This window comes from Salvelinus alpinus, chromosome 13, assembly GCF_045679555.1.
Source record: "Salvelinus alpinus chromosome 13, SLU_Salpinus.1, whole genome shotgun sequence".
Lineage (NCBI taxonomy): Eukaryota > Metazoa > Chordata > Actinopteri > Salmoniformes > Salmonidae > Salvelinus > Salvelinus alpinus.
In genome coordinates this window covers 714,369-739,457 of record NC_092098.1, presented here as the reverse complement: position 1 = coordinate 739,457, position 25,089 = coordinate 714,369, and the positions used below count along the sequence as shown (strand labels likewise).

Genomic DNA, 25,089 nt, shown 5'->3' with positions numbered 1-25,089 from the left:
GTCTATAATAAAGCAATGCTCTGCCTTCTTAACAAAACTATCAACAAGGCAGGTCCTACAGGCCCTAGTTTTGTCGCACCTTGACTACTGTTCAGTCGTGTGGTCAGGTGCCACAAAAAAATTGAAATTGGCTCAGAACAGGGCAGCACGGCTGGCCCTTGGATGTACACAAAGAGCTAATATTAATAATATGCATGTCAATCTCTCCTTGCTGAAAGTAGAGGAGAGATTGACTTCATCACTACTTTTATTGATGAGAGGTATTGACATGTTGAATGCACCGAGCTGTCTGTCTAAACTACTGGCACACAGCTCGGCCACCCATGCATACCCCACAAGACATGCCACAAGAGATCTCTTCAAAGTCCCCAAGTCCAGAACAGACTATGGCAGGCACACAGTACAACATAGAGCCATGACTACATGGAACTCTCTTCCACATCAAGTAACTGACTTAAGCAGTAAAATTAGATCTAAAGAACAGATAAAAAACACCTTGTGGAACAGCGGGGACTGTGAAGCAACACAAACATTGGCACAGACAGACACATGCATACTTACACACACACAGGATAACATACGCACTATACATTTAGTACTGTAGATATGTGGTAGTGGTGGAGTAGGGGCCTGAGGCCACACAGTGTGTTGGGAAATCTGTCAAAGTATAAACATACCTTGAGTTGTGGAACTCCAGTGTGGTAATGACATGTATATGAACATACCTTGAGTTTGTGGAACTCCAGTGTGGTAATAACACAACAGTCAAAAGTTTGGACACACCTTCTCATTCAAGGGTTTTTCTTTATTTTTACTATTTTCTACATTGTATTAAAAAAGTGAAGACATCAAAACTATGAAATCACACATATGGAATCATGTAGTAACCAGAAAGTCAAATCAAATGACATTTTACTGGTCACATAAACATATTTAGCAGATGTTATTGAAGGTATGGCGAAATGCAGTAGTATCTAAGAATTCACAACAATACACACATATCTAAATGTAAAATAATGGAATTAAGAAATATATCAACATTAGATTGAGCAATGTCGGAGTGGCATTGACTAAAATACAGTAGAATAGAATACATATGAGATGAGAAATGTATGTAAACATTATTAAAGTGACTAGTGTTCCACTGATTCCAAGTCTATATATATAGAGCAGCGGTCTCTAAGGTGCAGGGTTGCATAACTGGGTGGAAGCCGGCTAGTGATGGCTATTTAACAGTCTAATGGCCTTGAGATAGAAGCTGTTTTTCAGTCTCTCGGTCCCAGCTTTGATGCACCTGTATTGACCTCGCCTTCTGGATGATAGCAGGGTGAACAGGCAGTGGCTCGGGTGGTTGATGTCCTTGATGATCTTTTTGGCCTTTCTGTGACATCGGGTGCTGTAGGTGTCCTGGAGGGCAGGCAGTTTGCCCCCGGTGATGCGTTGCACAGACCGCACCACCCTCGAGAGCTCTGCGGTTGCGGGCGGTGCAGTTGCCGTACCAGGTGATGATACAGCCCAACAGGATGCTCTCAATTGTACATCTGTGAAGGTTTTAGGGGCCAAGCCACATTTCTTCAGCCTCCTGAGGTTGAAGAGGCGCTGTCTTTGTGGGTGGACCATTTCAGCATGTCAGTGATGTGTACGCCGAGGAACTTGAAGCTTTCCACCGTCTCCACTGCGGTCCCGTTGATGTGGATAGGGGCGTGCTCCCTCTGCTGTTTCCTGAAGTCCACGATCAGTTCCTTTGTTTTGTTGACGTTGAGTAAGAGATTAGGGCCCTCACCTCCCAGGGCCCTCACCTCCTCCCTGTAGGCTTTCTCATCATTGTTGGTAATCAGTCCTAATACTGTTGTCATCTGAAAACTTGATGATTGAGTTGGAGGCGTGTGTTGCCACGCAGTCATGGGTGAACAGGGAGTACAGGAGGGGGCTGAGCACGCACACTTCACCCCAGTGTTGAGGATCAGCAAAGTGGAGGTGTTGTTTCCTACCTTCACCACCTGGGGGCGGCCATCAGGAGGTCCAGGACCCAGTTGCACAGGGCGGGGTTCAGACCCAGGGCCCCGAGCTTAATGATGAGCTTGGAGGGTACTATGGGGTTGAATGGTGAGCTATAGTCAATGAACAGCATTCTTACATAGGTATTCCTCTTGTCCAGATGGGATAAGGCAGTGTGCAATGTGATGACGATTGCGTCATCTGTGTATCTATTGGGGCGGTAAGCAAATTGAAGTGGGTGTAGGTGTCAGGTAAGGTAGAGGTGATATGATCCTTAACTAGCTTCTCAAAGCACTTCATTATGACAGAAGTGAGTGCTACGTGGCGATAGTCATTTAGTTCAGTTACCTTTGCTTTCTTGGATACAGGAACAATGGTGGACATCTTGAAGCAAGTGGGGACAGCAGACTGGGATAGGGAGAGATTGAATATATCTGTACACTCCACCTAGCTGGTCTGCACATGCTCTGACGACGCGGCTAGGGATGCCGTCCGGGCCGGCAGCCTTGCGAGGGTTAACCTGCTTAAATGTCTTACTGACGTCGGCCACAGAGAAGGAGAGCCGACAGTCCTTGGTTGCGGGCCTTGTCAGTGGCACCGTGTTATCCTCAAAGCGGGCGCAGAAGGTGTTTGGCTTGTCTGGGAGCAAGACATCGGTGTCCGCTATGTGACTGGTTTTCCCTTTCTAGTCCGTGATTGTCTATGGACCATGCCACATACGTCTAGTGTCTGAGCCATTGAAATGCGACTCCACTTTGTCCTCTGTACTGACGTTTTGCCTGTTTGATTGCCTTACGGAGGGAATAACTACACTGTAACTGGTAATATTCCCAGTCACCTTGCCATGGTTAAATAAGGTGGTTTGTGCTTTCAGATTTGCGAGAATGCTGCCATCTATCCACGGTTTCTGGTTTGGGTAGGTTTTAATAGTCACAGTGGGTACGACATCTCCTATACACTTCCTGATGAACTCAGTCACTGTATTCGTCAATGTTATTCTCAGAGTCTACCCGGAACATATCCCTGTCCGCATTATCAAAACAATCTTTGAGCATGGATTCCGATAGGTCAGACCAGCATTGAATAAACCTTAGGACGGGGACTTTCTGTTTGAGTTTCTGCCTATAGGAAGGGAGGAGCAAAATGAAGTCGTGATCACATTTGCCGAAGGGAGGGCGAGGGAAGGCCTTATAGGCATTTCTAAAAGTTGAGTAGCAGTGGTCCAATGTTTTTTCAGCACGAGTACTACATTCAATGTGTTGGTAGAACTTCGGTAGCGTTTTCCTCAAATTGCTTTGTTAAAATCCCCAGCTATAATTAATGCGGCCTCAGGATATGTGGTTTGCATGAAGTCCAGCGTAGTTCTTTGAGGGCCGTCATGGTATTGGCTTGAGGGGGAATATACACGGCTGTGACTATAACTGAAGAGAATTCTCTTGGGATGTCATTTACATGAGGTATTCTAGGTTGGGTGAACAAAAGGACTTGATTTTCTGTATGTTATGACAATCGCACCATGATTAGTTAATCATGAAACATACACCTCCAGCTTTCTTCTTCCCGGAGAGTTCTTTTTTCCTGTCTGCACGATGTACTGAGAACCCAGCTGGCTGAATGGACGGGGACAGTATATCCTGAGAGAGAGAGCCATGTTTCCCGTGAAACAAAGTATGTTACAATCCCTGATGTCTCTCTGGAAGGAGATCCTCGCCCTGAGCTCATCTACTTTATTATCCAGAGACTGAACATTAGCAAGTAATATACTCTGAAGCGGTGGATGGTGTGCACGCTTCCAGAGTCAGACTAGAAGTCCACTGCAAAAACCTCTTCTCCGCCGGCGGTGTTTTGGAGTAGCCTCTGGAATAAGTTAAATTGCCCTGGGAGGTACGAACAAAAGATCCAATTCGGGAAAGTCGTATTCCTGGTCGTAATGCTGGTTACCGGCCGTATGTAATAACACAAAACATTTTCTGGTCTAATAATGTAAGAAATAACACACAAAAAAAAAATACTGCAAAGTTGCTTAGGTTGCTTAGGAGCTATATCTGTCAGTGCCCAAATCAAAATATATTTTAGATTCTTCAAACTAGCCTTTGCCTTGATGACAGCTTTGCATTCTCTCAACCAGCTTCGTGAGTTAGTCACTTCGAATGCTTTTCCAACAGTCTTGAAGGAGTTCCCACATTTGCTGAGCACTTGTTGGCTGCTTTCCCGTCACTCTGCGGTCCAACTCTCCCAAAACATCTCAATTGGGTTGAGGTCGGGTGATTGTGAAGGCCAGGTCATCTGATGCAGCACTCCATCACTCTCTATTCTTCTGTTGAGATGTGTCTGTTACTTGAACTCGGAGGTCCAATCTGAGGTGCAGTTAATTGCCAATTTCTGAGGCTGATAACTCTAATGAACCTATCTTCTGCAGCAGAGGTAACTCTGGGTCTTCCTTTCCTGTGGCGGTCCTCACGAGAGCCAGTTTCATCATAGCGCTTGATGGTTTTTGCTGCACTTGAAGAAAGATTCAAATTTCTTAAAATGTTCAGTACTGACTGACCTTCATGTCTTAAAGTAATGATGGAGTGTCATTTCTGTTTGCTTATGTGAGATGTTCTTGCCATAATATGGACTTGGTCTTTCACCAAATATGGCTATCTTCTGTATAACACAACACAACTGATTGGCTCAAACGCATTAAGAAGGAAAGAAATTCCACAAATGTACATTTAACAAAGCACACCTGTTAATTGAAATGCATTCCAGGTGACTACCTCATGAAGCTGATTGAGAGAATGCCAAGAGTGAAGGTGGCTACTTTGAAGAATCTCATTAACACTTTTTTGGGTTACTACATGATTGTGTTATTTCAGAGGTTTGATGTCTTCACTATTATTCTACAATGTAGAAAATAGGACAAATTTAATTTAAAAAACTTTGAATATTAGGTGTGTCCAAACCTTTGACTGGTACTATATATGAAGATACCTTGAGTTTGTGGAACTCCAATGTGGTAATAATTACATGTTTCTGAACATACCTTTCATTTGATGAACTCCTGTGTGGTAATGACATGTATATGAACATACCTTGAGTTTGTTGAACTCCAGTGTGTTACTGACTTGTATGAGTTCCTCCATCTGCTTCATCTGGCCCACCTGGGTGTTGGACTCCTTGATGATCTGGAAGAGGGAGAATAACAACAAAGACTGGAGGTGTAGTGGAGCACATTTTGGTAAGGTTTTGTTGGCCCAGTATTTTGAACAAGTATCCAACAGAAAGACTGCTGTCCATTTCCTAATGGATTTCAAATCTTTTCAACAGGCCTACTTATTTTCAATGGCACATTGTTCATAGTGTATGTGTAATATTTTATACTACTTGCATGTCTACAGTGACCAATACGTACTGTTAGGTTCTAATTATCAGAGTAAATAACTCAACGGACACAATGAAAGCTTAACCAAGTTTAATTCTTCCCAGAGGATCAATGCAGCTGCATTAGACAAAACATGTTTCCACCACCACAAGTATATATACTCCAATTTAGCCACTCCTCCTTCTCTCCAATCCTTACATATTTAATGGTTTGACAGGAAGACGAAGTGATTGGGTAATAAACCATTGTTTCTCCCTTAAGGGGATCTGACCTGACCTCAACCCCGTTGATGCCTAATCCAAAGATCTCCACCCGTATCCCCTATAGCAATCCTGTGACTTCCTCCTGTCCACCCAGCACATTCCAAAGCCATCTGGCTCCTACAGATAACCATTAACTTCTGATGTAAAAACCAGTCTCTAGGATAACAATGTTCCAAGTTTAACCCAGAATCCAACGGTACACTATATATACAGAAGTATGTGGACACCCCAAATTAGTGGATTCGGCTATTTCAGCCACACCCGTTGCTGACAGGTGTATAAAATCGAGCACACAACCATGCGATCTCCATAGACAAACATTGACAGTAGAATTGCCTTACTCAAGAGCTCAGTGACTTTCAACATGGCAACGTCATAGGATGCCACCTTTCCAACAGTCCGTTCGTAAAATGTCTTCCCTGTTAGAGCTGCCCCGGACATCTCTTCATTCAAAGACTCAACCATGGACACTTACTGACAGTTGTGGCTGCTTTGTGTGATGTATTGTTGTCTCTGCCTTCTTGCCTTTGTGCTGTTGTCTGTGCCCAATGATGTTTGTACTATGTTTTGTGCTGCTACCATGTTGTGTTGCTACCATGCTGTGTTGTCATGTGTTGCTGCATGCTATGTTGTTGTCTTAGGTTTCTCTTTATGTAGTGTTTTGGTGTCTCTTGTCGTGATGTGTGTTTTGTCCTATATTTTTTTTTATCCCAGCCCCTGTCCCCGCAGGAGGCCTTTTGGTAGGCTATCATTGTAAATAAGAATTTATTCTTAACTGACTTGCCTAGTTAAACAAAGTAAAAAATAAAAAAATTAATAAGTGCTGTTATTGTGAAGTGGAAACGTCTAGGGGAGCAACAACAGCTCAGCAGCGAAGTGGTAGACCACACAAGCTCACAGAAAGGGACTGCCGAGTGCTGAAGCGTGTCTGTCCTCGGTTGCAACACTCACTACTGAGTTCCAAACTGCCTCTGGAAGCAACGTCAGCACAATAAGTGTTTGTTGGGAGCTTCATGAAATGGGTCTCCATAGCCGAACAGCCACACACAAGTCTAAGATCGCAATGCCAAGTGTCGGCTGGAGTGGTGTAAAGCCTCCAGCCGACCGCCATTGTACTGTGGAGCAGTGGAAATGCGTTCTCTGGAGTGATGAATCACTCTTCACCATTCGGCAGTCCGACAGACCAATCTGAGTTTGGTGGATGCCAGGAGAACGCTACCTGCCCCAATGCATACTTTCAACTGTATACTGTAGTTTGATGGAGAGGAACAATGGTCTGGGGATGTTTTCATGGTTTGAGCTAAGCCACTTAGTTCCAGTAAAGGGAAATTTTAACGCTACAGCACACAATGACATTCGAGATTATTCTGTGCTTCTAACTTTGTGGCAACAGTTTGTAGAAGGCCCTTTCCTATTTCAGCATTACAATGCCACTGTGCACAAAGCGAGGTCCATGCAGAAATGGTGTGCCGAGGTCGGTGTGGAAGAACTTGACTGGCCTGCACAGAGCCCTGACCTCAACTCCATCGAATACCTTTGGGATAAATTGGAACGCCGTCTGCGAGCCAGGTCTAATCGCCCAACATCAGTTCTCACCCTCACTAACACTCTTATGGCTGAACGGAAGTCCCTGCAGCAATGTTCCAACACCTGTTGGAAAGCCTTCCCAGAAGAGTGGAGTCTGTTATAGCAGTAAAGGGGGGACCAGTTCCATATTAATGCCCATGATTTTGGAATGAGATGTTCGATGAGCAGGTGTCCACATACCTTTGGTCATATAGTGTATCAAATTGGGGTGGATGGAATAGGTGTTACCTCAGACACGGAGGTCAGGGCTCTAGAGGCAGTGTTCTCCTCCCTAGTTCCCTCTTTAGTCCTCTTCAGGATGTTCTGTGTGGAAAAGCAGACTTAGGCTGTGTCCCAATTGCACCCTTTTCCCTATATATTGAAGTACTTTTGACCAGGACCAATCGGGCTCTGGTCAAAAGTAGTGCACTGTATAGAATAGGGTGCCATTTGGGATGCAGCCGTACAGTAAAGTGAGTGCATACATTTTTCTTGCATTGCTATGTAATTTGACCTGTGACCTAGAGATGGTGCCAGCCACTGTTACTGACCAGGGCCCAATGCATCTTTCTTACAAACGCCGAAGATGCACCACTCGTTTCCCGAAACACCACGCAGAGAGAACGTTCTCTAAGTGCATCGTTGAGGCATTTGTCGATACCGATAGGATCGAAAGAAAGACAGCGCCGCTCTCGGAACAGTTGTATCCATTGAAATCTTACCCTAACATTCAAATTATTCCACAATACCGACGATGCTTACCCTGTAATAATGCACTAAATCAAGATTTGGCACGTCATTGAGCACATGTTATTACACATCATGAAATATACTGAGGTAAAATTACAGACAGTAATAGAACTCATTGAAATGAACATGAAATTGATTTCAATATGATTGTAATATATTGGTTTACGTAGCCTAATGGCCTTCAGTATTCAACACTGCAGTCATCTCGGTTTTCATCCTTCGCTTTTTTGTAACAATTGCAAAAGACATTTGCAACTTTGTATTTGTAGTCAACTTTGTCCAGAAGTTATCGGTGGTCACAGAGAGACAGATAAACATCTTGATTCTATGTTTAGCGGAGGTTGCCTGTGTATAAAGGGATGTAACATATACAAGGGCAAATGACGCACTTAGCCGTTCTATGAGTGGCTGAGGCAGTCGTTAAGTAACGAGCACTTTCAAGTGTAACTTCAGCAAGAAGTTTAACGATTATCCTATGAAAGTTCTAACAATTAACTTAGCCTTAAGATGCTTTTGGGAAATCGGACACTGGATGTCGATGCATGTGATGGAATTACCACTATCTAATTTATTCAAATGATTATTACATTATGATGATTCTGGGTTGGAGAGATGCAGCCACTGACCTGTACAAGGATCTTGATGCGTGTGATCCTCTGGAAAGGAAGGAGCAGAAAGGAGGAGAAGGGAAGACGACGACATAGAGGAGACTCCTCCAGCCTCCGCATCACCAACGCAAACGGGTTGTTGGTCTGCCTGCAAAGTGGGTCGGTGGGTTAACGAACAGTGACGGGAAGGTCGGCTCTTTTTACTGACTCGGATCTTTCCGACTGAATCTTTCGACTGGTTTTGTTCATTTGAGTTCAGTAAAGGACGATTCATGCTTTATCGACCAATGCAGAAACCGGAAAGACCAGGCAGAGCATTTACCGCATCGTCTTGCCCCCCCCAAAAAAAATGAACAATGAGGAGGGCTCCGTATAGCTCTGCATTGACATGATTGGTTGACGGTAGGTGGGGTTGGTAAGATCTGTATAAACACAAACTCACTTCCTTGACAACTTCCTTCACACCAGTTCTGCTCCGCAAAGCACACGAAGTATGAATGTCCTGACTTCTGCAGAGGCCGCATCGCAGTAAATGCTGTATGGCCAATGCAGATTCCAGAAAGACCACAAATTGGTTTTAATACCCAGAGCACGCAGGACCCCCTACCGGTGAACGATGATCTAAAAACAAAATAATCATGATTCTACAAGCCTCTCATTCACATTAGGTGGCTTATTGGAGCTGTCATCTGTGACTGAAACTTATAAAACTGTGCTTCAAACAATGTACATTTGGGATTGCTAGGCATACAAATAAGATCCTTTATTGACACCTTTTAAATTAGGTCTAGTTGCTGCTGCAACCAGACTAGATTGTGAATGACTTGGCGGAATGCAATTGCTTGACTGCCACGAAGGAGATTTGCCCAATAGCCTAGCTATCATTCGCGAACTGCAGCTGCCCCCGAAACTATTCTTCTTGAGTTTGAGAGTTGAGCAGAGGCAGACTGTGTATGTTTTGGTTCTACAAAACTGTGTCCATCGATAACGTTCAAAAATCAATTGATTGCATTCATTCTTACACCATGCGATCTCACAATGAACACGGACATACTTTTTTTGGGGTGGGAGTGGTCGAGTGGGGATTTTTCCTCTGCCATCTTTGGGTAATGGGTGGGTAATGGGTTGTTGTTTTTTTGTGGGTACTTGTAGGTGGAATGGCTTGTCACTGTGTCTACCTCAGGGTTTGTGTGGGGACTCGGGAAAGGGACAGGACCTTATTTAATTCCATTGCTGTTGTGTCTAAATATGTTTTATGAATCATTTCACACCGCTGTCTTGGAATGTAGATGGTTTAAATATGCCTCGCAAGCGGGCTAGCAGCTTAGATTTATTAAGAAGGAAAAATTTTACAAAAATATGTGAATTGACTCGGCAACAAGCAATATCAAGTGATATCCTTGTACAACAAAAAAACAAGAGGGGCAATGATAGTAGTAAAGTGAAATGTACAATTCATTAACTTAGGTCATGACTCTGAGGATATAATAACTTTTATCAAAACTACGATCATTATGCATACGATTGCTCTGGTGTCAGTCTGTGCACCAAACACATTTGAGAAAAACTTCCATGGCTCATTAACAAATATTTTGCAACAATTGTATGATTTCAGACTGATTATTGGTGGTGATTTTAATGCTAAATGGGATCATGTGCGTAATAGAACTGGACCAACAAAAGTGAGAGACCAATAACTATCAACTATGGTGCTATGGTGCTAGGCTGATGAAATCGCAATTATTGACCTCTGGCTCTCTTAATCCTACAGCCAGAGATTTCTATTTTTATTAATTGAGACACCGCAAGAATCAAATATATTTCTTATTCTAAAGATCTGTTTGATAACATTCAAAATGTTGGAATATTACCCACTGCTTTCTCTGACCACAAGGGTATTTTATGCAAAGCCTCTCTTGGTGAAATCCTCAGCTCATGTCTCAGATGGAAGAGCAATTATCTGAATTCATTGGTATAAACAATGACTGTTCAGGGCCCTCGAATACTGTGGTATGCGGTCAAAGGTTTTATTAGCTCATACTCTACCTCGTATTAATCTAATTTAAACAATGACAAATGACTGATTTGGAATATAAATGATCACCACTAGAAACAAAAATGCACTCTGACGTCTCCACAAGCTATTCTTGATCAGTAGACTGTCAGAAAATAACTTAATTATTCACATAGACACTGGCCAGAATCTCAGTTTCCTGAAACACTTCTATTATTTTCATGGGGCTCGCCCAAGCCTTCTATTAGCCCGGAGACTATGTGCCAACCAAAACTTGGTTGGCACATGGACGCCATCATACACTCTGACCCAGTATTAATACATTCAACATTCCGGGACTTTAAATAGATCTGAGATCCCACATGATAATGATAAACGTATCTCCTTACTCCGTGACTTGCAACTGCCACAGCATCACCCTGATGCTCATTCCTGCAACACTAGAGGGACTTGTTACTCCCTATTACTCTGATTTGAGCTGATTTGAAAAAAAATATCCAAACAATGAATACCAGGAAATCACAGTTATTTGTATCTTTTAAGGTCAACTACTCCTAGACATTATTCATTATTTCAGTAATATGGGCTCCTTCAATAGAGACGTGAACACTGCTATAATTTCACTTGCTCTATATTTTTTGGGGGTCTATAAATACTGACTCTCCATCCCCTACGTATATTTTCATTAGACGCAGAAAAAGCGCCTATAATGGGAATTGTTATGGCTCGTCCTACGACGTATGGGAATTGTTATGGCTCGTCCTACGACGTATGGGAATTGGTGAACAATTCATATCCAAGTCCTTTATACCAATGCCATGCTACCAACTGGCAAAATACGGCCATCCCACTTCAACATAGGCAGATCTTGTTGCCAAGATTGCCAGAGTCCTTTGGTATTTGCTTTATCCCCCGAACCGCTTGTGCAAGTGGTCCGACAGTCACAACATTATGATCCCATTACTGTACTTGGCACAGACCACCACATACTGTATCTCTCTATGCAGATGATAAACTGCTCTATGTTGGCAACGCACCTCAGTCATTACCTAAACTTCTCAGCGTTTTTAATAACTACAGCTTTATATCTGGCTATAAAAACTGGACAAATTCTGCTCGATTACCCCTTGAACTAGGCAATGTGTAATTCACAGCTGCCTCTAAACATTCCCAGAGTCCAGCATTTCCGCAAACTGGAAATAGAAATCTATCCTTCTTTCTAGTCAATAGTCAAAAACAACTTCAATACCATGTTAAGAAGCATAGAGTCGGATGTGGAAAGATGGGAGCAAATCCCAAACTCATTCCAGGCTCAAGACTCGATCATTAAAATGAATATACTGCCAAGAATCAACTTTTATACCTCCATGATCCCTCTTTCACCACCATCAGTAGATTGGGATAGGCTACATTCATTGCTTGCCAAATTCATTTGGAAGAGGACCTCCCTCATGTTAAATTCTCTACCCTTCAGTGGGGAAAATGTGCAGGTGACCAAAACCGGTGGCCAAATCTTATTTTACGCTCTCTGTATTCATGGCTAAATCCTAATACCGCTGTATCCTGGCGCCCCCTGGAGGAAAATCGAGTTGCCCCTCACAGACTCCAAGACATAACCCATTCTGATATCCCACGCAAACACTGCAAACTCAAATTTGGCACTGGCGTTTCGCAACTTATTTCAGTCTGGCACCTGTTTGGAAAACATATCTCTTTTCCTCAATGGTCTCAGACATTACTGAAGGCTACTGTTTCCGTGCATTACAAGACCTCCAGAAACCTGGCACTTCCTTTTTCTATTACTTACAGCTCTGTTCCGCTTTGCATGCCTATGGGGGAAAGAATGCTCTATATACCCAACTCACAAATTGTTTATTCAGTACACAGGGATTTGTTTTCGAAATGACATAGTCTGTTAATCACAATTACCCACAAAGCAATTCCTTCCCATGCTTCTTGGAAGAAAGACCAATCCATGCGTACTACTGTAATCAATTGGACCAGAGCGTGATCCAATATATAAATTGCTTCAAGAATCTCCGATCATCAAATAAAACATTACAATTTTGCCCATAGGATTTACTGCACAACAATCTCCAAATTGCTCACTGTGCCCTCAGGGGGTTCCTGGCAATTTTTTTCATTTCTGGAGATGTGTTTCATCCTGTTTCTCTGACATAATGGGGAGAAATGTTCCATGTTCACCATCTATTTTTACTGTTAAATGATGACACTACTTTGGACCTGTCTCTCAAGCAGTGACATATTTGTCTGGCTGGATTAACAGCAGCCAACAAACGATAGCCTCAAGTTGGTGGGCTCCTGCATTTTCAAACAGACATCAGTGGTTGCTGTCATTCAAAGACATTATAAACATGGAAATATCTGTAGCACATATGCATGAGGCTAGCGAAAGAAACATAACAGTTCTTTCATCAGCATGTGACTCAGTAAGATTGCTAGTATGAACTACTAATCTAACTATTAGTTAGGGAAGTCCTGTGAGTGGGAGGGACATGTTTGTCTTGTTCTTGTTCCGTCTGTCAATTTGTCCATGTGTACTTGTTTTACCAATAACAATAAAAGACATTTGTAGACAAAAAAAACAAAAGATATGCTGGAGTACAGAGCAAAATGTGAAAATGTTACGTCACTGTCCAAATACATAAGAGGGAAGCTATAATTTCAAATGTGGCTCTATGCTCCAGCATTTTGGATTGGAGATCAAATATTTTGTATGAGGTGACAAAAGGTCACCTTTTATTTGAGGGTATTTTCATACATATGTTTTACCGTTTAGAAATGTATCTAGCCCCCGAAGAAGTCATAAGTATTTGGACAAATTCTCTTATAGTACTGTATATTCAGTTCAGTATTTCGTCCCATATTCCTTGCATGCAATGACTACATCAAGCTTGTGACTCTACAAACTTGTTGGATGCATTTGCAGTTTGTTTTGGTTGTGTTTTGGGTTATGTTTTGCCCAATAGTCTTAAGATAAATAAATATATATATTTATTTCAAAACTCAGAAGCACACAATCCATAAGTACATGGGCCTTATAAGGTGTTGTGGGTGAACTTATTTACTCACATGAGGGAGCTGTAGGCCCTCTCCTGGTAACCCTGGTTACGGATGTAATCAATGTAGACTGAGAAGTCGTACAGGGCGTATTGGTGGATGATGTCACACACATCAGTTATCAGAATGTTCTCATCGATCCTATTCAGAAGATCCTTCAGGAACCTGTGAGAAGAATTTGAGTGAGGGATGTTTCAACTTACGTAGGTTGGATCTCTCTTTCTTTGCAGTCCCCTGTATCATCCTTTCTCTAGTCCCGCTCACTCCCTCCCCCTCTCTCTCCAAACCCTCTCCCCATCCCCTCTCTTTCCATCCACTCTCCTTCTATCCCCTCTCCCTCCATCCCCTCTCTCCATCCCTTCCCCCTAATCCACTCTCTTTCCATCCCATCTCTTTCATCCCCTCTCCTTTCATCCACTCCGTCCCTCTCCCTCCATCCCCTCTCTCTCCTTCCCTCCCGCCTTCCTACCACTCCTCCTCCATCTGTCTGTTTTCCAGACAACATTTACCTCTGGCTGACCTCATACACTTGGAGTATGTTGGAGAAGAGGGTCTTCTTGTCATGGATCACCAGTGTGTCATCAAGGTCCCGACACATTAGGAAGTGATCAGTGAGAACGTTCAGTGAGTGGAGGTACGAGGCTTCCGATGTCAATACTTCAAACATGCTCTGATAGAAAAAACATTAGTGAAATATTGTTGAACTGTTAAGAAAATGTTTCACATAGGAATTTGGTACGATAAAGGACTGGTATAAAGGACTGGTAACTGACAATATAACTGACTCCTCTCTCTCCTCTCCCCTCCTTTCCTCACCCCGTCCTCCCATTCCCACATATCCACCCTTCCCTCCTTCTCCTTCCTTCCCTCCCTCCTCCCCCTGCCCTTCCCTTCCCTCTCCCCTCCCCTCTCCTCCTCCCCTCCTCTCACCTCCTGTCTCTGCAGCTCCTCTGGACTGAGTCTCTCCAGGATCCCACTGTCTCTGACCACCGGTAACTCCTGCCACAGTGTGACCTCCGCGGAGTCCAAAAAAATAATCATATATATGATATTATTATCCCCAAAAAATCATCATATTCGAGTGCTGGCCTTTTTCATTTTTATGTGATACATTTTTGGTTCAAAACACCCTTTTTACTTGTTTACAGGAGAGGATTTAGAGTTGAGCACTCTCATTTTTTACTGAGACTGACCTCTGCGGGGCCCTTCCTGGCCCTGGAGGACTGGCCCATAGGGGCCCCTAAGGACCCACCGCCCCTCAGCCTCATATGGAGGTCCACGGTGGCCCTGCTGGCACTCCGGCTGATGCTCTGGAGCTGGATCGCCTCCTTGATGGACTTAGCCTGGTAGATCTGGTACAGAGGTTCTGAGAGTGGAGGGGAGGGGGTTGGCAGTGGTGGGGTGAGGTGAGGTGGGGGAGCAATAATGAGGGAGGAGGGGGGGAGAGAGAGGGCCAGGGAGAGATATTCAGGGTCAGGGAGAGAGAGGAAGAGAGGAGAGGTAAAAAGATACACTGAGTAAACAAAACATTAAGAACACCTGCTCTCTGCATGACATAGACTGACCAGGTCAATTCAGGTGAAAGCTATGATCCCTTATTGATGTCACTTGTTAAATCTGCTTCAATCAGTGTCGATTAAGGGGAGGAGACGGGATAAAGAATGATTTTTAAGCCTTGAGACATGGATTGTGTAGGTGTGTCATTCAGAGGGTGAATGGGCAAGACAACATATTTAAGTGCCTTGGAACAGGGTACGGTAGTAGGTGCCAGGCGCACTGGTTTGTGTCAAGAACTGCAATGCTGCTGGGTTTTTCCACGCTCAACAGTTACCCGTGTGTATCAAGAATGCGTGCAACTCAATATGTGTTCCTATTTGGTATACTCGGTGTATATATCTCTGTGTTGTAATATCAGAAATAAAACAAAACCGAGAGTCTGTACCGTCCAGCCTCAAAGGTCCCCAGTCTGAGGAGATCCTCCTGGGACGATCTGCCTGTTCCTGTGGCCTGTGGAAGCACAATGCTGAATGTAAAACATATCTATCAATCTTTTAAACGTTTGAGATGATTCATAGCATAGATGTAAACACATGTACAGTGTTTGTGTTGTACTGTATGTTGAGAGTTGCTTCTATGGCAGCTCAGACTTACTCCTCTATGTCCTCCTCGTCCACAGTCACCCAGTCATCCCTAACATCAGCATCTGGGAGGGAAAGTGGTGATTTCATCTGGTTTCTAATATTTCTCCATTGATTCATTATTCAATTGTGAGCATTTTCCCCATATAAATAGAATTTCTAGATTCATAACCAAATCAACCATAAAATCCATATTTTAAAGTTCTTCTTCTACCCACCTGTGGATGAGCGTCGCCTGGGACAGCTAGGGCCACTGGGCTCAGGGTTAGGTGGAAGAGGTTTCATTGGAATCTGAGGTCTGAGTTGAGGAGGGCGGGGCATGATGGGGCTGGGGAGAAGGCGGAGATCATGTAAAACAGGAAGTGGAGGCAGAGGTCGCAGGATTGGCTGATGGGAGTTGCCATTGGAGATGGAGGGAGGAGTCTGAGGGGAAGGGGTACTCTTCTGGATGTCTGACTTTGAAATTGAGGTTAGTAGGCCAGAGCGAGAGGGAGTGGACATGCTCTGGAGAAGGATTCTTTGGAGATGATCCTTCGGAGGAGAGGGATGCTGCGTCTTGTGTGTCAGTGGAGGTTTCATCAGGCGTGGGGGTGGGGGTGGGGGTGGATGTGGTTCTTCTCTGTCAAACATGGGCATGGCCTCATATGTAACCTCATCATATGTCTCAGTTTTGTTTTGAGGGGGTCTAATCTGCTTGGTGTGTGAGCTGTGCTGGTGTGAGCTGTGCTGGTGTGAGCTGTGCTGTTGTGTGCTATGCGATATGAGCTGTGCTGTGAGCAGATCATCAGGGCCAGGGAAGATTCTGCATTGGATGATGTGTTATGTTTTGAAGGGAAGGATCTCTGGCTGTTATTCTCGCTGACCTCGTGAACTCTGACCTCTCTGTGCTCACTGAACACTGCAGCTGTCTCTGTCTGGCACCCTGTCTGACTTTTCCCCCCTCGCTCATCTGCTCTGAAAGGTCCCAACATCTCTTCATTCACCTCCTTCCTCTCCCTCTTCTGGTCCTCATTCCCTTGTTTTTCTTTCTCTTCATCCCCTGCCACGTCTATGTAGTCATCTTCCTCCTCTTCCTTCCCCTCCTTCACCACCCTCTTCTGGTGCTCATTTCCTCGTTTGTCTTTTTCTTCATCCCCTATCACCTCTAAATAGTTATCTTCCTCTTCCTCCAGGGGAACCCAGACTAACTTCATGCCAGTTCTCCTCAGGTGACAGATGCACTGGCACTGTGCCGTGTTGCCATGGTGACCACTAGGGGTGGCTGCCGAGCCTGTGGTTTGTCCGCTCTCAATGGCAACACACACAGGCGCTTCATCCACCTCACTACCATCGGGAGCTGAAAGACAGTGCGTGATATTGTGTTGTGAGTCTGAAATACACTGTGCTTGTTTGTTCATTTGTTACTTACTTAGTGCAACATTATTATATCAAATAATCCATTCCATGTGAACCTAACCTCGGCACCCAGAACCAAATCTCCAGCTACTCAATTTTTACATTGATGTCACAAGAGACTACTTGGAACATAAAACAGATTCTGTACGTCTGAGACATGATCGTTATTTACTCTTTCTCTTCCTCATAGACCTATGGACATGGATATATAGGAACATCAATATACCACAAGGTTTTCTCTGTTCCTTCATGTGCAGCAACGCACCCTTTCTCACGTAATTCGTTGTCAGAAAATAGCGCTGACTTCTAATCATTTTACAAAGGAACGTTCTGAGGTTAAGAGATGTGACTCGGCTTACCTGATCTGTTTCCTCGTCCATGTCCAGGTGTGAGAAGGGTGCACGGATGGTTGTCTGTCTCCTGCCCCAGGGGCACGGCAACACTCTGTGCTGTAGGTTGTGTGTGAGGGCCAGAACGTGGCTTTCTCAATGGTACCGGAGGTGGTATGATGCTGAGTTCCACAGAAGGGCTCATTATTATAGCATCATAGTCGGCCTGCCGGGCCCTTGTCTGTCCTCTGTTACTGTCTGCCTGCTGTCCTGCCTCTGTCCTTGTCCTTGTCCACCCCAGCACCCCACCGTCTCCCTGCTTTGCCCCAGTCACGGTCTCTGCCCCTGCCTCTACCCCTGTTCTTGTCTCTAGTCCTGCCTGCCCCATCACCTCATTCTCCTGGCTGCTGAACTTACGCACAATCCTCTTCACCTTCCCCTCCGGTGGTTGATGTTGTTTCCTCTCCTGGCTCCTCTCCCCTGATGGGGGTTGGTTCGGGTTTGGTCTGTTCTGGTTTCTGGTCTGGAAGTGGTTTGGGATGTTTGGCCCCAAGGGTTTGAGGTTGGAAGGATTTGGGGGAACGACGGCTCTGGGTCGAAGTCTGGACTTCATTAACAACAAGAACATTGATTAAAAACGTTATTATCAAAGCAATTATTCTTATGACTCACCACTATTTGTTACTTTTACACTGAGCAAAAATATAAACACAACATGTAAAGTGTTGGTCCCATGTTACATGAGCTGAAATAAAAGATCCCTGACATTTTCCATAGGCACAAAAAAATTGTATTTCTCTCAAATGTGGCATATACACAAGCTGAATAAACTGCATAATGATTACACAGGTGCACTTGTGCCGGGGGGCAATAAAAGTCCACTCTAAAATGTACAGTTTTGTCACACAACACAATGCCACAGATCTCAAGTTGCCAGATAGTCTCATGCCATCAGAGCTGTTGCCAGATAATTGAATGTTCATTTCTCTAACATAAGCCACCTCCAAAGTTGTTTTCGAGATGAACTTGGCAGCACATCCAACCGGCCTCACAACCGCAGACCACATCCGGCTTCTTCAACTACAGGATCGTCTGAGACCAACCACTCGGACAGCTGATGAAACTGTTGGTTTGCACGATTAAAGAATCTCTGCACATATCGGCGTTGTGTGGGCGAGCGGTTTGCTGATGTGAACAGAGCGCACCCATGGTGGCAGTGTGGTTATGGTACGGTCAGGCATAAGCTATGGACAACGAACAAAATTGCATTTTATCGATGGCAATTTGAATGCACAGAGATACTGAAAAGGAGGGGGACAACAATCCACAAGCCACAATCAACAGCATGATCAACTCTATGCAAAACAGATGTGTTGCGCTGCGTGAGGCAAATAGTGGTCAAACCAGATACTGTCTGGTTTTCTGATCCACGCCCCTACTGTTTTTATGTATCTTTGACCAACAGCTTCATATCTGTATTCCTAGTCATGTGAAATCCATAGATTAGGGCCTAATTCATTTATTTCAATTGACTGATTTGCTTATATGAACTGTAACTCAGTAAAATCCTTGAAATTGTATCAAGTTGCTTTTATATTTTTGTTCAGTGCAGCTGAAAAGGGCCTCCGCTATTACTCTCTAGATCTTTGAAACGCTACGTAGATCAGCTGGGAAAATAAGTTAAAGATCACCACAAGGGAGTTGACACAGGAGAACTCAATCACTTTCATAAAATGATCATTCAGCAGACACGTTAATCCAAAGCATCATAAATAACTGTCGGTGACACTTTCAGCATGTGAAGTTGAACCATGAAGTTGAATAGGGTGCCAATTGGGACGCCAGAATGACTTTGATGATAATTAGTAGATATTATGAATATTTACATACCCCGATCATGTCTTTTCCTGCAATGCAGTCCTCTGTGAGACTGAGAGTGGTGTGCTGTAGACTACTTTCATTTTACAGTGGGCCAGATAGGGGGTCACTTCTGCGTTTTGTCTGTAGATTTACCCCGTACTCTTTTAGTCATAGGGGAAGTCCTTAAAAGGGAAGTTCACCCAAAAACACTTCTGGGCCCTTTATAACAGTTGCCTGGTCGTTTGTCAGTTCCCCAGACAGTTTTTCGGGTCATTGCTTCAGTATTTAGATGTACAGTGCATTCGGAAAGTATTCAGACCCCTTGACTTTTTCCACATTTTGTTATGTTACAGCCATATTCTAAAATGTATTAAATATTTTCCCCCCTCATCAATATACCCCATAATGACAAAGCAAAAACAGTTTTTTAGATCATTAAAAAAATATATATATATTACATTTATGTAGGTATTCAGACTCTTTACTCAGTACTTTGTTGAAGCACCTTTGGGAGTGATTAAAGCCTCGAGTCTTCTTGGATATGATGCTACAAGCATGGCACATCTGTATTTGGGGAGTTGCTCCCAATCTTCTCTGCAGATCCTCTGAAGCTATGTCACGTTGGATGGGGAATGCCTGGCCATGCAGTCATGGGTGAACAGGGAGTACAGGAGGGGACTGAGCATGCACCCCTGAGGGGCCCCCGTGTTGAGGATCAGCTTGGCATATGTGTTGTTACCTACCCTTACCACCTGGGGGCGGCCCGTCAGGGAGTCCAGGATCCAACTGCATGGGGGAGGTGTTTAGTCCAAGGGTCCTTAGCTTAGTGATGAGCTTTGAGGGCACTATGGTGTTGAACGCTGAGCTGTAGTCAATGAAAAGCCTACTCACAAAGGTGTTCCTTTTTGTCCAGGTGGGAAAGGGCAGTGTGGAGTGCAACAGAAATTGCATCATCTATGGATCTGTTGGGGCGGTATGCAAATTGAAGTGGGTCTAGGGTTTCTGGGATAATGGTGTTGATGTGAGCCATGACCAGCCTTTCAAAGCACTTCATGGCTACAGACGTGAGTGCTACAGGTCGGTAGTCATTTAGACATGTTACCTTAGTGTTATTAAACACAGGGACTATTGTGGTCTGCTTGAAACATGTTGGTATTACAGACTCAGACAGGGAGAGGTTGAAAATGTCAGCGAAGACACTTGCTAGTTGGTCAGCACATGTTTGGAGAACACGTCCTGATAATCCGTCTGGCAGCTGTTACCGGAGGCAGCTATTCTATCTTGCCGATACAGCGTAAAACCCGCCAGCTGTGTTTTATGAATGTCGTCGTTCAGCCACGACTCGGTGAAACATAAGATATTATAGTTTTAATATTATATTATAGTAATATTAAAATATTATATTATATATTATTTTATTATATTATATATTATATTATTAGATATTATAGTTTTATTATAGTCCCGTTGGTAGGATATTCGTGATCATAGCTCGTCTACTTTGTTATCCAATGATTGTACGTTAGCTAACAGGACTGATGGTAGAGGCAGATTACCCACTCGCCTTTGGATCCTTACAAGGCACCCCAACCTATGTCCCCAATATCTCTGTCTCTTTCCCATGCGAATGATGGGGATGTGGGCCTTATCGGGTGTCTGAAAATAAATCCTTTGTGTCCGACTCGTTAAAGAAAAATGTTTTGTCCAGTACGAGGTGAAAAATCGCTGTCCTGATAACCAGAAGCTCTTTTCGGTCATAAGAGACGATTATTCGGTTAACCTTACTTTACCTTCAGAGATTACTAAACGGTAGCCTAGCTAGCTACCATCTCTTTGTTTACTTCCTTTCATTTTAATTTCCTTTCTTGAAGACCAATAGTAAGACACTCCTTCATCCCGCATCCTGTAATTATCCATTTTAGAACCACGAAGAACAGTATCTACCGGATTACAGACCATATGGAAGACTTTTGCGCTAACATGAAGAAGGTCTTTGTTTTTCTTTATTTTTTTTACATTAAACACCACATTTATTTGGCAATTCAATGCAGCGACATCAATCGTTGTTTATGTAACAATAAATACACTGTTTTTAAAGCATTTTAGGTAATTTCGGGAAAAAATCTGCATTTTGATATAAAAATACAGAATGCTAAATACTCAAACAATGGACCTAAAACTGTCTGGGGCATTGACAGGCAATTGTTATAAAGGGTCCAGATGTGTTTTTTGGGTAAACTTCCCCTTTAACTTGTGCTTTTGGTTCACTTTGTTTATGATGTATACTGTGTATCCAACGTGATGCGTTTGTTACAACACATTGTACTGTTTGCCTATGATAACCTACCATGTCTTTAAACTAATTATTGTATCATTGTGGATTGACACTTTTTTTTTTTAATCGCTCTGACTTTACAACATTATTTTCGTCCTTCACTTTATACTGTATGACAATCAGGGAGAACATTTAGCGATAGATTGGCGTGTCTGATAGTCTAACATGTCTCATCCCCTGGGAGATAAGAGATACTGTAGAGTCCATTCTGACTGTGACTGGGTTGGAAGCAGTGTGCTTTTGAGGTAGATGTAGGCACAGGAAGTTTGGAATGTGCTTATCGTATGGGGAACTACTTTCACGCATCTTAATTTCATTTCTCTTTCAAAGATATAATGAGGAACATGTTAAGTGTATTTTTTTGACAAGTGCTACAGTACACCACAATCCTGGGTACTATGCAGGTTCAGGTTGTACAACTCATGTACAACGCATTTGACACAATGGTTGTAATACAATTCATATTTTTGTGATATAATGGAGAATTTGTCTGCACAAAAATGTTTACCACTGTGCGGTGTTCCCACAACACATACTTTTTTTGTGTGGACAGACTTTCCGTTCTATCAAAACTTTTGTGCCAAATGTGTTGTACAGTAGTTGTACAACTTGAGTGTGTACAGAAACCTCTTCTGGATTGTGAGGTAAAACTGAATGAGAATAAATAAGTGTGCATTTACAGGAGTGCATGGCAGGGTTTTATACAGGCTCATACAAGACAAATCAATCTGAAAGTCAACTACAAAGATGTTTTATCTGATGGTTATAAACAACTACAACATATATAAACGCAGCAAAAAAAGAAACGTCCTCTCACTGTCAACTGAGTTTATTTTCAGCAAACTTAACATGAGTAAATATTTGTATGAACATAACAAGATTCAACAACTGAGACATAAACCGAACAAGTTCCACAGACATGTGACTAACAGAAATGGAATAATGTGTCCCTGAACAAAGGGGGATCAAAATCAAAAGTAACAGTCAGTATCTGGTGTGGCCACCAGCTGCATTAAGTACTGCAGTGCATCTCCTCATGGACTGCACCAGATTTGCCAGTTCTTGCTGTGAGATGTTACCCCACTCTTCCACCAAGGCACCTGCAAGTTCCCAGGCCTTTCTGGGGGGGAATGGCCCTAGCCCTAGCCCTCACCCTCCGATCCAACAGGTCCCAGACATGCTCAATGGGATTGAGATCCGGGCTCTTCGCTGGCCATGGCAGAACACATTCCTGTCTTGCAGGAAATCACACACAGAACGAGTAGCATGGCTGGTGGCATTGTCATGCTGGAGGGTCATGTCAGGATGAGCTTGCAGGAAGGGTACCACATGAGGGAGGAAGATGTCTTCCCTGTAACGCACAGCATTGAGATTTCCTGCAATGACAAGGAGGCGAATCCGACCATCACCCCTGGTGAGACAAAACAGCGACTCGTCAGTGAAGAGCACTTTTTGACAGTCCTGTCTGGTCCAGCGACGGTGGGTTTGTGCCCATAGGCGACGCTGTTGCAGGTGATGTCTGGTGAGGACCTGCCTTACAACAGGCCTACAAGCCCTCAGTCCAGCCTCTCTCAGCCTATTGTGGACAGTCTGAGCATTGATGGAGTGATTGTGTGTTCCTGGTGTAACTCGGGCAGTTGTTGTTGCCATCCTGTACCTGTCCTGCAGGTGTGATGTTCGGATGTACCGATTCTGTGCAGGTGTTGTTACATGTGGCCTGCCACTGCGAGGACGATCTGCTGTCCATCCTGTCTCCATGTAGCACTGTCTTAGGCGTCTCACAGCACAGACATTTCAATTTATTGCCCTGGCCACATCTACAGTCCTCATGCTTCCTTGCAGCATGCCTAAGGCACGTTCACGCAGATGAGCAGGAACCCTGGGCATCTTGCTTTTGGTGTTTTTCATAGTCAGTAGAAAGGCCTCTTTAGTGTCCTAAGTTTTCATAACTGTGACCTTAATTGCCTACCGTCTGTAAGCTGTTAGTGTCTTAACGACCATTCCACAGGTGCATGTTCATTAATTGTTTATGGTTCATTGAACAAGCATGGGAAACCGTGTTTAAACCCTTTACAATGAAGATCTGTGAAGTTATTTGGATTTTTACGAATTATCTTTGAAAGACAGGGTCCTGAAAAAGGGGCATTTCTTTTTTTGCTGAGATTACGTTATAAAGCATTAAACATCATCACAATTCTTATCCATTACTTACTCTAACAAGTCCTGTAAGTTTGGAGTAATGGAGTTTGGTCAATCTGTCTATATAGCTATTGGTTGAAGCTCACTGTTAAATTCATATTTCCCTACCATCATATCTAAGCCAATATGACACCAATCACAATGAAAATGCATAATACCAACTTCATTGGAGGTACACAACGTCACGAGCTGTCCGTCTGTTACAAAGAAACACATCTAGATTTTTTTACAGGATTGTTAGCAATTTATTTAAGAGTATTTTTTGCGGCTACCTAGATAAAATTCTAGACATCGGATTAAAACGAAACTGTAGCGTCCATAAAGTGACCATTAAATTAAAGAAATTACGGATTGACTCAATTTGAAGGTGCAACACTTTTCATTAAATGTATAATTTATCACTCTCACATTTACATTTCTGTCCATTAAGAAACAACAATGTGTTACCTTTTTGTGGCATTTCTGACAGTGCTAACATATTTATTCAAGAGTTCTTTCAAACCAGGCCAGCAACACGGTCGCCGCTGTCGGCGTACCTGGAAGAGAGCTCCGTCCACTCTTCTCAAGACCACCTCCAAGTATCGTCAACAGGCGGACCGCCACCGGACCCCCGGCTCCCCGCTATCGTCTCGGGCAGAGGGTATGGCTGTCTGCTCGGGATCTGCCCCTCCGGGTAGAGTCCCGCAAACTTTCCCCCCGTTTTATCGTCCCTTTCCCCATCTCCAAGATCATTAGCCCCTCTGCTGTACGTCTTCTGTTGCCTCGCACCCTTCGTATACATCCCACGTTTCATGTATCCAGGCTTAAACCTCTGTCTCGCAGCCCTCTGTCTTCTCTTTCTGCTGTAAAAAGTTAAAAGAGCAAATGAAATGTGACCCTACTTTATCACTCATCATCAATGATGCTATTTACAGGCGTAAAGTATAGGCGTAAGTATTTAACAGCTATTGTTTCAATTCGACCCACAATAGACCTAGTGTTTCAAGCTCTGGTTGATTTAAAATGTTATGATATTTAGTGAAATGAAATTTTCTTTGGTTGTCAACACGACCAAATATCATCATAATTTGAAGTAGATGTATCTTCTGCTTGGTTAGTTCCATTTGTACTGCTGCCTTAGTCTGGCTTAATTCCAAACACAATTCAATATCACGTTTGAAATACAATAAATAACATTGACCACAAG

General features: G+C 43.5%; 1 pseudogene; it reads right to left on the bottom strand.

Annotated features, from left to right (window-relative positions):
- LOC139536777 (rho guanine nucleotide exchange factor 15-like) overlaps positions 1 to 19,489 on the bottom strand; it is a 29,099-nt pseudogene extending 9,610 nt beyond the window's left edge.
- Between the last annotated feature and the right edge of the window lie 5,600 nt (positions 19,490 to 25,089).